General features: G+C 39.0%; 1 long non-coding RNA gene across 1 annotated transcript; it reads right to left on the minus strand.

Moving 5' to 3' along the window:
- Positions 1–2,764: 2,764 nt before the first annotated feature.
- LOC124795624 lies at positions 2,765–13,937 on the minus strand. Its single transcript, XR_007016723.1, has 4 exons — positions 12,861–13,937; positions 12,343–12,773; positions 12,117–12,242; positions 2,765–3,368 (listed from the first exon to the last, which is right to left on the minus strand). It is a non-coding gene; the product is annotated as an uncharacterized LOC124795624 (long non-coding RNA).
- Positions 13,938–16,424: the final 2,487 nt, after the last annotated feature.

Below are 16,424 nucleotides of genomic sequence, written 5' to 3' on the forward strand. Positions count from 1 at the left end.
TTACGTATTGGTACACTATCTTCTAAACAAACTCCTTGAAGTTTCGTCTAAATCGACCATCATTTAATTTTCTTGTTTTATCAATAACCAGAAATCTACATCGCATCTGATTCCAGCAATCCCTGCCCAAATAATAGACGTTAACCCCCATATAGCTGCCAAAACAAAAGTATTTCCATATTTGATCCTGTTTTTCCACAGCAACATTGGCTTTACTTTTTCAGATGCTGTGTGTCGTGATTGTTACAACACTGATGCAGTGCAGAATATCCTGTAATAGCTGGTATTTGGGCTTAAATGTTTTTGAACATATATACATATACTGGAAGCAGATCTTATCAAAATGTGTTAGCAATGACGTAACATCAGTTTTGCCGCAGCTGGATAGGCCTACAATCATAACTCATATATTACTGGGAAGGGGTGATCCATTCATCATCTTCTTCTTCTTGTTTTCACTATCATTGCCGGACCAGTCGTTTACTATGAAGTCTTTATGCTACGAGGATGTTTCATCCTCTCGGTCATTATGATGACCGTGTATTTATATCAGCATACAGTGTAATATATAGGGAAATAAAAGACACATGTAGCTCTTACACTTTCCCTTATTCGTAAATTCTTACCTTATTGCAGGACATATGAACATGGTTAAATAAGGATGTAGTTCTGTACCTACATCTGGCACAATTGGTTCGAACATATTTGCGTGTATTGATGCACGTCATAAATTGCACAATTCAGCTATGATTTCTTCCGATGGATGAAGAGTTTGTCGCGCTAACTCCAACAAACTGATCCAGATATTCTCGTATAAACTGTACACAAACGGCTGTCAGCTTAGACGCTTTTCTGGAGTATGCTGGCTTGCGTAACTAGCATACAATAGATTTTTAAACGTATGCTCCTGTATATGAGTGCACTTTCTCTCGTTAAACAGTTTCACTGTTCTTGGGAAGTCCAGGGATCACTAATCACCTAGTATCACTGAGGGAGAGCATTTCCTTGGACTATGGCAGTAATTTGTATTGAGGTACTGCGTAGGTGAACCGACTCATCCAAGGATAATATGCCTTTCATATCACTGTACTGAGGAGTTTTGAAAATCAACTATGGGTAGAGCTCAGGATCCGAGATCATTTCATCACTGACGTATTTACTGCCACTGCTCTTTAAACTATATCATATTGAACAGAATCCTTTTCACGTCAAGCTGCTGTGGTGAATTTGTCTCTTCTGTAAAAACCAAATTGTGAGTTACAATCTTTTTAACTTATTTATCATCTTCACTAATACTTACTTGATGGCTGTGTTGAGGCAGGAAGTGGTGCTGTACATTTCAAAGTGTTTACCCGTCGACAGCTCTTACACGATTGAGTAAATGTTTTATCAATTGTTATAAATTTATAATATTAGCAACAGTGTATGCAACTTTGAAACACAACATTAATTTATATCGTCTTAGCTTTTTTCAGGTATAAAAGAAAAATACGGTGGGCTTTACAGTCATTTCATCACTATCGCTCACGAAGATACTGTTGAAAAAGTGAATACGTTTGCAATACTTTACACTACACCTGACACATGTAGAGTAGTAATACTAACTGTTAATTTCAGTGCAAGCAGTACATGTATGCTGCAAGTTCTGACCACAGAAACACCTACCCATACTAAACATCTACCCATACTTTGAACACTCCCTTAACATACTCTTAAAGGAGACTGATTACTGCCCAATACTGACGTATTCCAGAAATCTTCTAAGTCCAGACGTCGTAAATATTCTGGAACTAATACGTCATGACACTGCAAGGACTATGGTTTTGACAAGCAGGAACAGGAAAGTCCTAATTATCGTTACCTGTTAGACTAACTTAAATGAAAAACTGTGTGTGAACTGCTTTTAGACATTTATAAGCAACTTGAGGAAGGTGTCATAGTTTGAATGCGGTTGACTGTCATTTGTTTCCTAAATAACTTATACCATTGTACGTGATATTTCACTCAGATTTCATTGGTGCCTAAAGTGTTTAAGAGTGATGAGCTTATTTCTAAGCATTATGCTCTGAATGCAAATGTCAGACTAATGTATCTCCCCCTAGTAAACTACACCGTGAGGGTATAGAAAGGAACAAATAAAAAAAAGTATCTCGATTATGTTTTCTTTCTTTCTTAAAAAATAATAATGATACGTGTAGTAATTGCTGCTTAGCAGATTAGTGGGATTGTGGTAATGGGAACTACTTCACTTTAAGAATCAGACATCATACTCTCTGAGCCACAATGAGTACAGGTATTTGATATCTTCTAATAACACATCTGAATGACAGGAAAGTATGGAGAAATCAGATATCTCTCAGGTATATGTGTGAGAAGAGTTGGTGTCTTTCACAGGCGAGGCGGCCGCAAGTTCTGACCGGAAGGACTGTTATCTCTTTCGCCATTAGCTGAAGTGGCAGACTGCCCATTCTACACCTCTCTCTCTCGCTGTCATATCAGGTGGACGGGATACTTCTTACCATTGTTGGCAGATGTGCTGACACCTGCTTGCTTCTTCTTCTTCTTACCGAGGTTGCAGCAGCTTCTGCCATGAGCGGCAGGAGCTGTTGTGAGGCGGATACACATCTTTTTTCAAAAATCTGATGACAGGATGGGATAAGGTTGGAGAAATTAAACACTTTTGCAGGAAATATCAGTTTTATTATATATATAGTTATATACATTGCCACCCATCATAAGGGTGAAAAAAATGTTTTCATTTTCTGCAATATTTCGCAAACAATTGTTTTCTGTATGCCTTGAAATCGCTCTGTACCACATTAAGTTCACAACACTCGAATGTTTAATGTAAATGCATGAGTGTCCATAAGTTAATTCCATCTTTGCTTGTCCATACATAGACAATGGACGCTTTCCTGCCAAACTTACCGACATCATTAGGAATATGTGATAGGTCATAGTCGGTAGTCATTTTCTTTTTAATGTATTCCAATATGCTACACAGATAGTCCCACTTATACCATGCATACTGCACTTTAGCACCAAGCGCTGAACATTCTCAATTTCAATTATTACATCTAAATCGCCGTCCAGTGCTAGGCCTTTTCGATCCTCTGGAAGTCGCGTTGTAAGTATTGGCAAAGAACAGTATTCTGCAACCACTTAACTGCAGGTTGAGTAAAATCCAACAGCTACTGCTCCTGAGATGCAGACGCCGACTGTGGCACAGGGTATTTGAAAAGCAGATCCGACAAATCGGTTATGTCGACTGTGGGATGCTGCTGCTGTGGTGCTGCGGACAACAGAATCTCGAACACCTGTGTCTTGGTCCAACATTTCAGCTAGTGCCACATCAGGTAGTTCACGCACTGTTGGAAAAAAACACGTAAGTAAAAGCGGATAGAATATATTAATAAATGAATAATATAATATGGAGTCAAATGAATGTGAGATACACGAAAAATAGTAAGTAAACTGTTTATTATTTGAAAAGTAATCAACATAGCTGTTAAGGCATTCATCACATAGTGAGACAAGATGGTCAATGCCTTTATGGAAAATGTTTGTGGTTGTCTATAGAAGCATGATTGTACACAGGCGTGTACCTCTTCCTCCAAAGCAAAACGATAGCCATGAATGTCTTTCTTCAGGGCTCCAAAACTATGGAAATCACAATGGGGAGGGATTGGGACTGTATGGAGGATGTGTAAGGTCTTCCAGCGACTCTTCTGCAGCGTACTCGAAATAACCTTGGAAACATGTGGGCGCAGAAGTGTACAAATCTCGAATGACGATACTCACGCAATTGGAGTAGTAATAAAAGGGGTGAGAGGGAGGGGAGAACTTGTTTTAAGTTATCTGATTGGCTAAGCGAGAAAAGGAGAATTTGACACTGGTATGTATCAGGTTACCAAATGGCTTTTAATGTATCAAATGCAATTTCCCGAGAGGCGTAGGTGGTGACCTTGAAATAAGATGGTTACCGGTTCCAGTTCTTTCTTTCACCCGATCCTTTGATGATACACATACACAGTTCACAGCGGAGGAAACAAGAAGGACGTTCAGGTTTAACTGATGTTACTACTTTCGTGTAGATCGCTTTAATATTTTATTTTATTTTATTTATGTATTTAACCTGATCAGATTAGGGCCATCGGGCCCTCTCTTACATCGGACCAGTGTTCCACACATGCAGCATTTCACACATCAGAGTTACATCATGACAATAGTTTAAATAAGAAAATTTGATTACTGTAGTGGCAATATGAATAAAGAGTAATGACTAAGATCTAATAAAGTAAATGCTGGCAGTATTTTTACAACAGGTGCTATACATACAAATTATGATAAAAGCAATAATAATAACAGTAAAAAATCAAATAATAATGATCAACATGAGAAAAATTGGCAATAGTAATGAAGAATTGTGCAGATGTACATTAATATCTTGGTGTGTAAAGTAGATGTTTACTAGTATAGCGAGTTTTGGGGAAGGGAGATTTAAGGAGGGGGAAAGAGGGAAGTAATGAGGTGAAGTGCATTCATGTACAGAGGAAGGCATTACTGTTGCTTAAGTAGATACGTCATTATGAGGGAGGTTATTCCAGAGTCGGGTTCCCGCTACTGTAAAGGACTTGGAGAAGGTGATTGAGCGATGCAGTGGAACAGAGAGGATTTTATTATGATGGGAACGTGTGTTTCTGTCATGTTGTTCCGACATAAGCGTTAAGGACGAGGAGAGATATGAGGGACAGTGTACATTTATAAGGCAGTAGATGAGACAGTGTATGGAAATCTCTGCGTTTGTCTGCACGCAGCCAGGACAATTTTGCATATGCTGGTGAAATGTAATCAAAAGGTCGAACGTCACAGATATATCGGACGCAGGCATTCATGACCAGTTCCAGACGTCGCGAATTTTCCTGAGAGAGGCCTTGTAGGATAATATCGCTGTATTATTCGTCTAGTAGATTGTTAGTAGTTAGGTAGTTGGTGAGCTGGTCATGGACTATATATCCTAAGGCCTTTGATAGTGCAGGAAGAAGGCAGATGGGGCGGTAGTCAGAGGGTACTGCTGTGGCGATGTCCTTTATAGGCAGTGGCTTAATTTGTCCCAGTTTCCAGGTCTCAGGGAAAACACTTTGTGATTAATGAATCGTTGAAAATGTCTGTTATAGAGGGCAGTAGTTGATCAATAACAAGTTTTGCCATCTGGATAGTGATGCCATCATGTCCAGTAGATGCTGATCTAATCCGCATTATGGCTTTCTTGACAGTATTGCAAGTGACGTGCTGTACATAGAATTTTTCTTTGCTACAGTCGTTCATCCCCATGAAGTAATCAATGTGTCTCTGTTTTTCTTTTCTTTTTTTGCGGTTGTAGGTAATGTGAAGAATCGGTTTAGTTCTTCAGCTGGGACCATGGGATTTTCTGCAACTTTTATTTTGCCTAAACCGAGACTACGGAGATTTTTCCACAGGATAGCTGGTCTACATCTACTGTCAGCTAATGTACGGGCATGCCTGAGCTTAGCGTTTCTCACCGCTTGACTGACTTTGTTTCGTTTCTGCTTGTATACAGTATGATTTTCAGGTGTAGGGTGTATCTTGTATGCTCGATGTGCAGCGTCTCTGAGATTCATGAGCTGTTTTAGTTCATCAGGCAGCCAAGGTGCAGGTTTACTTTTTACTTTTCTGGTCTTTATTGGAGCATATTTGTCATATAGGTGAGTAATTTTGTTAGTGAAATCCTGGAGTTTTTAGTTTATGTCCAAGAGGGGAGTAGAGGTCATCCCCCAAACTATTTCTTGTGCCTCAGTTTCGAGTTCCGGCAAATTTATGCGTTTGAAGTCTCGGTATGTAGACAGTTTTTGTTTCTTTCTAGGACATTGTAGTGAATACGTCATGAAAATGTCAGGGGCAGACATGCCAGGCGCAGATATTTGAGAGGTGAGGATTATTCTGTTTGGAGATTTCGTTGCGAATATATCTATGAAAGTGTGACTGGCAGTCGTGTGATGAGTAGGTTCCAGCTGAAGTAGCGTCATATTTGAGGAAGAAAGCATCCTCTTAAATTTCCCACTGGAAGGACTATTGTGTAGAAAATTAATGTTAGTGTCACGTGCTATAATTACATCTTCATATGACGATTCGAGACTAGAGAGGGCAGTTTCGAAGCAGGCGAACCCACCTACTTTAGGAGGTTTGTAAAGGACACATATTAAGCACTTTCTGTTGAAGGATTTGATCTCTATGAACATATATTCCTCTTGTTTATCTACATTGTTGTCGAATGTATGTAGTACAGTAGGAGACAAATCAGAGCGTATGTACGCCCCTACTCCGCCCCCTCGTCTGTTGCAACTGTCGTGCCTGAGAAAGATATAGCCATCTAGGTTTACGGAAGTTGCACGGTAGTCTGAGAACGAAAAGTATCAATATGTATGAACAAAGAAAGCATTTGCAAATAATTGCCAGAACGCATCCCTCGGAGCGTCCTAGCCAGCGATGTTATGCAATCGCAATGTCGGTTTATTATAAAAGCAATTTTTTAGGTATAACTCTTGTGGAACTGATACGCTAATCAAAGTATTAGAAAACCCCGAACCAGTGAAAGTATTTCAACCGATTACGAAGAAATCCACTGTTCATAATTGAATTTAACCCAGGGGACAACTAATGTTTTTGAATCCAGTACCGGCCGCTGTGACCGAGCGGTTCTAGGCGCTTCAGTCTGGAACCGCGCTGTTGCTACGGTCGCAGGTTCGAATCCTACCTCGGGCATGTATGTGTGTGATGTCCTTAGTTTAGTTAGGTTTAAGTAGTTCTAAGTCTAGGGGACTGATGACCTCAGATGTTAAGATTTTATTAATATCCTGTTACTGAATCATTTTAAGCTCGAAGCCAATCTCATCGTCATCAACAAAATTTTGTCTAATTTTAGGTTTGCCTTCTTTTTAGGAATTTTATGGTGTTTATCGAAGCGTTTATTAGCAGCCCCAGCCAGTTATAACCCACCATCAGTTTTAACTTCCTAATGTGTAACATACATTATGTTCCTTCGACGTTTTCTGTTACGATGACGACTAACGAGTCGTCGCCAATGTTGACTGGTGGCCAATGCTAAATAGAAAGATATAAATCACAGCAGGTTTGTCAGTAACGTCGATAAGGTGCTGGCTGCAGGGTCTGGATCTGCAACGACTAAAATAATTAGAAGTCGTTAGTAAAAAATAATATATATTGTACTTAAGTGGTTGTACAGGATTCTTCTTGGCTGAATACATATAATACAGATAGCTATTGAGGCCTCACTTAGGCCACATGTTACCAAGCGCCTTGTTAGAGGTTGCTTGCTATCAGTTGAAGACTATACTACTTTACTCCTTGGCGTCCCTATCAAGAGTAGACGAGAGCTCGCTAGAAATTTGATACAAGCCGCGGAGCGGCGTTGGTCGCGACTCGCGAGTCTAGCGATACTAATACGGACCGCGGTCGATAACTGCAACCCCTAACAAGTGTGGTATCGAACTTTAATACCACATTTTCATCCACTTAATTTTCAATCTCTCCCTTATAAATTCACGTTTATCGGACTGCAGATTTAAAAATTTTCTATGATTGCTATGGCTGTTTAGTTTCCAAGCAGGACAGCTACACTTGGCCATGTAGTTTTGAGTAGTTTATACTACCGTATTAATTACCCACTATAGTAAAAGCACAAGAATCTACAATACAAACCGTGTAGAATTGGTTTATACCTTAGAACAGAATTTTCCTCCTAGAAGAACAGTTGATCTCGATTAGCGTACTAGTTACAAGGGAATACTTTTAAGTAATGGCATGAGTCGAACAGATACTCCTCGTCCTTCTTGTCGTGGCAGTCAGTTAACAATTACACGTTTCATAAAATGAAAACATGTTGGTAACGTGGTATGAGCGTGCAGCGACAACTGGAAATCAGTAGAAAACCAGGACTCGAGCGCGGATTCCTTGCTTTTCGCGATCACTCGCCGCAACCATTAGCTGCGTGAGCACACCTCCAGGTATGACACAGACTTCCGTTACCACTCATGTTTCTTCCTACGCATTTAATTCAATTAAATTAAATACCATGTAGCGTGGTTTGTGGTGCTATTCTCACATACCCCACGGAAGACTCTCTCGCTGGTAGTTAGTATTTGGAAATCATAGGTGGAAACGTTAATAAAAGCTTCGGTTTGATCGTGATAAATAGAAAATAGTGGTTCGAGTCCCTGTCAGGCACAAAGTTCCAATGCTAAGACTATGTGGTATGTTCCTTTATTTTGAGCAAACACACTACATATATTTAGTTCTGTGCAGCAAATAGAGACGTACCAAAAATTAATGTAGCTCTTGAACAAGAGACCGTAAACAGGATAGAATGTTCCAGATTTTTTGATGTAAATTATAATGAAAATATGAACTGGGACAAAAATATTACTAAGCAGCTCAAACAATGAAGTCCACCTACTTCTTCTTCCGGTCTTGGAAGCAAACGAATCAACCTTACAACATCTTTTCATATGTCCACTCAATCATGCCTCGTAACTTAAAAAGAAAATGCTGATTGCATAAAAGCGGACAGAAAGTATAATACGTGGTGTTCACTCGCAGTCGTTTTGCGGGTACCTCTTCAAGGAGTTAGGCATTTTAGCTTCAGCTTCACAATATATACATATTTGCTAAAGAAATTCCTCATAAATAATCCGTCACAACTTGAGAAAAATTGTAATGCACATAACTACAACACCAGGAGAAAAATTGGTCATTATTACTCATTACGAAAGCTGCCAGCGGCTCAGAGTAGTTCAATAGGCAGCAAAAAAAAACTTTGATCATTTGTCCAGACACATAAAAGTCTGACAGGTAGTAAAGAAAGTTTTAAATATAGCTTAAAAAATAATTTCTTTGAGACTACTCTTGCTACTCCAAAGACGAATTTTTATTTAAAAACTGATAGCCTGTTAAAAAACATTTGATTTTACATGTACGTGCATGAGCAGGACTGTGCATTTTAGTTCTAGTTTTAAGTGTACTTGCATAAGTGGGACTGTGTGTTTTGGGAACTTGTACATGGTCAGCAAGTTGCCATCCACTGAAATTAATCAATTATATACATCCTGTAAACTGACTCGTTCCGCTTCATTTAGATAAACACATTGTTCATATATTCATTGCAACACATAACTAACATATTCATTTCGTTGCAGATTCAGCATATCTGAACGGTAAGTACCGGTTTCATTTCATGTCACTGGATATTCGTTATTTTCATCCCCGTCTATCTGTTAACTTTGTTCTCATTGCATTTAATTAAATTTATTGAAGTGTTTTCAAGTTGAACCAGAATCGGCGTCGTTGTTTCATGGAATATGCTGCCTGGATCGGGCTGATTGAGGCTGTGGTAGTTACCAGCAATCACTGAGCTGTTGTGGTTTGCCAGAGCCGTTTATAGATGAGGTCGAGAGTTCTATGTAGGCATATACTGCAGTTGATCAGCTGAAAGCTTCACTCACGGGACATGATTTGGGAGAATACTGCATATTTACTTAAAGCACAAGATTCCACTTCCGTAGCTGAATGATCGCGGAAATAACAGATTTATAATTAGGTCGTTAATAATGGTATTGTCATTAGAAATTCGGCTATTCGCAACGAAACGATTCTGCTGCCGTGGTAATAGAGATGAAATAGAAAACGCATATTTCAGGGTGTGATTACCCATTTCTGCCTTAATGTAAATTTCCAAAGTTACATACAGATTTTAAATATTTTTGTTAATGACTACACTACAATAAATAAATGGGAATATAAAGTGTTGTGGCAGATGAAAGAAAAAAAGTTCAGCTTTGTTGCCTTCGATGAGAAAGGACCCAGGTTTGATTTCCATTAACTCCTCAGATTTTTTCCAAGATAAATAGGCCACTCAGTCGTGAGAGTCCAAATAAGAAGCTCCTTGAATAAAAAGCAGCGCCATTATCAGGGTCAATCTATTGGCAACAAAGGCTGGAGGGATTTATGACATTCCTGATGCTTCAGTGGTACTTTAGTTTACACAAAATGGCTATGAATAGTATAAAAAATACATCTTCATTACGCTGACAGCTATATTTATTATTATTTATTCAAATATTTCCATGTATCGTAAGCAATATTCATGATTTCCAATACGAAAACATAATACAGTCATTTACAGTAGTACGAGATATTTCCTGTTTTTAAGGTTTTACCTGATTTGCTGAGAAGCACTTTGTTATGTTCAAGTATTTACATATATCGTAAGTTACTTTATCAAAATACAAAATGACAATACAACACAATCTTTTAGAATATTGTAACTCTGTATTCAAGATACATAACTGTTTGTGAGATCTTATTTCACGTGTTGAGAACCATTTTATCCTATTTCTACTTCTATCTTTTTTTGTTTTTGTTTTTAGCCTTTCAAAACTAAGAACTTCAGTGTATGTTAACCGTTTACATTAGAAATGAAATAATCACATTTGAATTAATGTCAGAACACTTCATGGAATTGGAATTTCAACTTTTATAAACAGATAGTCATATGCGGGAACGAACGTAGAACAATGAAGCACATTCTTGCCTAGCACAGACAAGCATACACATGAATGAATATAGAACAATGTAGCACATTGAAATATAAATTTTCAGCTGTTTGAATAGTGCCATTTTAAAATAAGCGTGACAGTTTATTACTTTGCAGACTCTTTGAAAATAAATATCGAAGTTACTTTGTGAAAAGTAAGGAAATAGAGACTGAGTCATTTTCGTTTTGAAGCGGTATTATAAGTCTCCATTAAAAAAAAAATTATGTAATTTGTGACATTAAAGAAATTGACCTAACGTTGAAAAACTTTTGTTAAATTGTACGTTTCTAAGGAAATTTCCTCATACATATTTTCATACATTAGAGTTTACGAATAATTTATATATTAATGTTCGGTCATGAACAAATTAAAAGAAGCAAACATGTCTTTCAATTGGAAAGGCAGTTGAGTCGTACATTAATCTGGAAACATGTTTGCTAACAAACAATAAAGTATAAGTTAATCTGAACATTCACACTCCACTTCCAGTTTCCTTGCAGCTGCAGCATACATATAAGTTTATTGAGCAGCAAGAAGTTCTGTTTCTTCTAATTTCTACACGGTTTTGATTCATGATGCTTCTGTTGGCAGCCGAATCCGTCCTCAGATAGAAAGAAATCATACTAAAGAATTGTTTTACTGTTACTGAAAATATTCGAAAGTAAATAATGTGAGTTGCTTCATAACTATATATATACCAATACTATATTGTTATGGCTTTCCATCCAACATTACCATAGTGGGACGAGCAACAAAATAATTATCAAAATACAACAATAACGCGTAACAGAAATGTTTATTGCGTGTAAGTAACTGGCGAAATGTTTCTTTCATCCTCAGCCGGAACATAACATGTACTTTAAATAATGTTACAATTTACGACGCGATGCGATCTTGGCACACTGTCTGAACAATACATCGATATTTCTAACTTTCAGGAAAAGGTAGGGAAGTAGTAGTGTGTGGAAGGAACATGCACAATAGCCATGTCCAACAATTTATGAGTACAGTCTCAAACTGACAAAACTTGAAACAGAAAAAATGATTTCTTGCAAGTAATATCTGCGTTGATATCTTAAATGTTATGTGATTGGCTTCCTCTAATGGAACTCCCTGAATGGTTTTTTTGTGAATACTTTTCAACGCACTCTGAATCCAATAGTAAATAATGTGAGTTACTTCATAACTACGTATGCACCAATACTATACTGTTATGGATTTCCACCCAATATGATCATAGTGGGAAGATCAACAAAATAATTATCAAGATACAACAATAACGCTTAAGAGAAATTCATGTCAGATCATACATTGAAACGAAAAATGACAGATCAGTTACAAAGGGTTTACTTAGATCAAATCAATTTCATCAAATTCTCAACTTGCGAAAATTTTTTCTCATTATTCTGTGCCAGGTTATTCTGCCATACTTAAAAATTTTCGTAAATTAAGTGCTCACGTTGCATCTTAAAAATACAAATATACCTTAAATTTGCTAATTGACAAAAATAAGAAATGGGTCAATTTCTTCTTGGATAGCCCCGTTCATGTTCTCGTAGTACTACTTCCAAATCCAGTGTTTTATTCCATACCACACTTAGTTGAGTATATCTGATAACAAACAAGAAAACTAATGTAGAGAACTGATGAATAAGATGTCTGTTACACACATTAAAATCATGCTGGATTGATGTAAACCTGATATACTTACAAAACTGTTTCTGGAAAATCTGTAAGCTGGTGGCGATCAGTTTTGTGACTCATGCATGCTTCATTCATTTTAGAGTTCGCTCGTCTCCCACTTTTTAAGTCTCTTTCATCATTAACATCAGAAACTGTTCAAATCGCAATTATTATTGGCGTACAACATCCAAAATCGACGCTGGTACACCTTCCACCATATAATGATATCGTCACTGGTGGCGAAGCTCTAATCATAACCTGAAATGTTGATAGCTGTGATGTTTGGCCTAAAATATACATATTTCGTCCTGAGATGCAGCATCTTACCATCACTCATAGTAACATAAACAAACCCTAGGAAACAGATGGGAGACGCCACAGCTGCACAGCTGTTAAACTGTGGAACAGACCGCTATAAGATGTCGAACCACGCAGCTGGATTCTGCTCTTGTAAGAGATCTATAAAGGAAAGAGTTGATTTCATAAATCTGTTTCATTTTGTTGATTCTTGTATTATTAAATCATAGTAACGTAACTATTACTTACAGTTTGCGCAGCCTTTTCAAATTTTTACGGGCGATGTCGTTCCTAACACGTGAACAGGTATGGCACCAAAAATCATATGTTCTTTTAAGTTATCAGCAACAATCGTCAAACGTTCGTAATATTGGTTTGTCAGACCTATGTGTATTTCGGAATGAAAACACCACTTTCAGGATTCTGCGATTTTATCTAAGAGCCTCCTCAACAAAAGCGTAGTTCCCTGGTTATAGTACTTTCCCTGCGAAATTAGTAGTCTTTCCCGGCGTAATAAGCCTTGAAAGTTTCTTCAGGTTTGCTGCCGGATCCTGAAATCTATTCAATATTTTGGCGATCCAACTGTTCGCCATCTTCAGGAGAACGCTGCTGAGACAGAACAGTGCTCAACGGGACTCAGCAACAGAAGCAGCGTTCTCCTGAAGATGGAGAACAGTTGGATCGCCGAAATATTGAAAATAGAAATTGTTAAGGCTTTCGTGGCCACTTGTTGACAAACTGTTTGATTTCAGGATCCGGCAGCAAACGCGAAGAGTCTGTCAAGACGTATAGGTCACAACAATCCATTTTTACAAACAGACGACTGAATTTGTTTGCTAGTAATATATTATCTTCCACTGCGTGTCTCTGCCAAAATAAAGTTCTACTGGTTGCCCGGAATCGATGCCCATATTTTCTGTTTGCCATTTCAAGTAACAGGATGCCCCAGCGGAGGTATCAAAAGGAACAATGACTTCGCATCGAGATCTAATTCCTAATGACACTATTAGCATAATAAATTTGTTGATGCATTTTCGAAGATGATTTCAGGAGTCTATAACGGATAGCGAATGTCAAGACACATTACATGAATATTACAGAACCTAGAGTCTGTCCCAGATACATAACCGCTAGCTCACACCACTAGGAAGGCAATATGACTGAGATTAGAAATTCAAGTCACTCAAGTTGGAGGAAAATTATGAAGAATATAAACAGCTCACGGCTGAAGACCCAGAAACACGCGACAATGAGCAGCACCACAAAGTGAACACAACACGCGCGGTACTTTCTAAAGATATCAGACGTCGAAGACGTGAGAAAACTGTGTAGACGAGATGAGAGCGTCAGTGATGAATCACGAAACGTGCAAATGACCCAATACGCATATCAGCATTCGATGCTGCTGGGTGACTGACGGTACCTCATGAATGCTCCGTAAAGTACGAGATAAGCTTCTTGGATGATCTATTTGTCAAGCTTGGCTCTGTAAACTGCAGCCTCGAACAGATACACCCCTTGGGTCATGATGAACCTAATTTCAGTGCTGTTGTCCTTTCCCATCCACTACTTCGTGAACTGATGACTGTTTTCAGTGCTGTTGTTCTTTCCTATATGCTACTAAAATAAACAAATCGTTCATAGTTTTAACAACACTGCATTTGTCGTGTACATCTCGAAGTTTCCTACGAGTTTCATCACAAGGGAAAAGCACTATAAAAAGTAATTTACGAAGTCAGCTACCATACTCACGAAAATCACGTTGCCGAACACGCCATGTTTCTCTACCTTTCCCTTCTTTAACTTATGATCCATTTCTACAGTGCTACGGGCGGGAGGAAAAATACAAAAAACATAGACAACTTTAAGTTGTCGATATTGACATTTCAGTAGACCTGTCCTACTGTAAACTAAATTATGTTAGAGGTCGCAGTTTTAGAATTCATTGTTGTCTGAAATTACGATTATCACCCGGAGTTGTAGCAAGTTCTCTCCCACGAACGAGGATCAGTTACAAGTTGTTGACTTAAGAGTTGGTGCGAACATGCCCATCAACTAGTGATATAGTGGCTAAGAACGTTTGCTTGACATGCTCACGTATCTCACAGTTCTGGTTGCTAATAATGCCATTCTTATTATTTCTTGGTCTATGAAACATGTATCCCAGTCGTTCGTGATGCTGCTCCGTCTTTTCGATTCTTACACAATTTTCCAGCGGGAAAGTGATTGACTCCATATAGCTTGAATCATTTTTAACCGTTACACGACCAGCAGGTTCCAAAGAAGACACGTCAACACCAACAACGTGTAGGGGCTGTCCCTGACTGTTGCTCAGAAAGTGTTTATTGCACTCACGACGCACATGCAGGGTGACCTTTCCAGCGCGTTCACACTTGATCTTTCACCAACGGTCAGTTTTCAACAAGCGATAGTGCTCACAAGAGGTAAGTAATTTGCAGTATACCAATATTTAACGATGTTTTATGTATCGAGATATTGATGTAGTTATGATTAAGTAATGAAAAGATTCTATCTTTATAATATTCGATAGGTCCCCAAAAGAGGAATAACCACTTATAGATGTCGAACAGATTTTCGAACAAATGTTGCCTACCTTTGACAGTGTTATCCGGTTTCAAATTCGAGAAATGTAACTGCTAACAGATCCGCCGAGAAGTCGCGCTATTTCCTCGCGGTTTATATCGATATCTAAATGGACACCCTAGCTGCAAACAGGCACTATATACTTCATTGGGGACATGTTGAAAATGTGTGCCCCGACCGTGACTCGAACCCGGGATCTCCTGCTTACATGGCAGACGCTATATCCATCTGAGCCACCGAGGACACAGAGGATAGTGCGCCTGCAGGGACTTATCCCTTGGACGCTCCCGTGAGACTCACATTCCCAACATGGCCACACCACTACATTCGTAGTGCGCCTCATCGTACTCATTACTCGTGGCAGATTAATCTACCAAGTCATGTGGACATGTTGGGAATGTAGGTTTCACGGGGAGCGTACAAGGGATAAGTCCCTGCAGGCGCACTATCCTCTGTGCTCTCGGTGGCTCAGATGGATAGAGCGTCTGCCATGTAAGCAGGAGATCCCGGGTTCGAGTTCCGGTCGGGGCACACATTTTCAACATGTCCCCAATGAAGTATATCAACGCCTGTTTGCAGCTAGGGTGTCCATTTAATTATCATTTCATTTATAGCAAAGCTGCATGGTCATCAACGGTAACTGTTCTTTCGGGAACAGATACTACCCTCATATATAGAGATCGATATCTACATCTACATAACACCCCGCAAGCTACCTATCGGTGCTTATTACCACTAACTGATCCCCCCTTCTCTGTTCCGCTCGCGAAAGCGCGTGGCAAGAAAGACTGTCGGTAACCCAATGCATCAGCTCCAATTTCTCGAATTTTCTCATCGTGGTCATTTCGTGACATGAATGTGGGAGGAAGTAATATGTTTTCCGACCTTTCCCAGAAAATACTCACTCTAAATTTCAATAGCAAACCTCTCCGCGACGCACAACACCTCTCTTGCAACGTTTGCCACTGCAGTTTGTTGAGCATCTCTATAACGCTCTCGCGCCGACTAGACGAACCCGTGACGAAACGCGCCACTCTTCTTTCGATCTTCTGTATTTCTTCCATCAGTCCCACTTGGTGAGTGTTCCAGATTGATGAACAGTACGAACATTTCAATATTCAAACCATGTAATGTGGAGAGACGTTGACCTCCAGCGACAACCTACTTGTCACCCCTCTGCCACACCACGGCGACGCTTTTCCCCGACAC

Source organism: Schistocerca piceifrons, chromosome 4 (genome assembly GCF_021461385.2).
Source record: "Schistocerca piceifrons isolate TAMUIC-IGC-003096 chromosome 4, iqSchPice1.1, whole genome shotgun sequence".
Lineage (NCBI taxonomy): Eukaryota > Metazoa > Arthropoda > Insecta > Orthoptera > Acrididae > Schistocerca > Schistocerca piceifrons.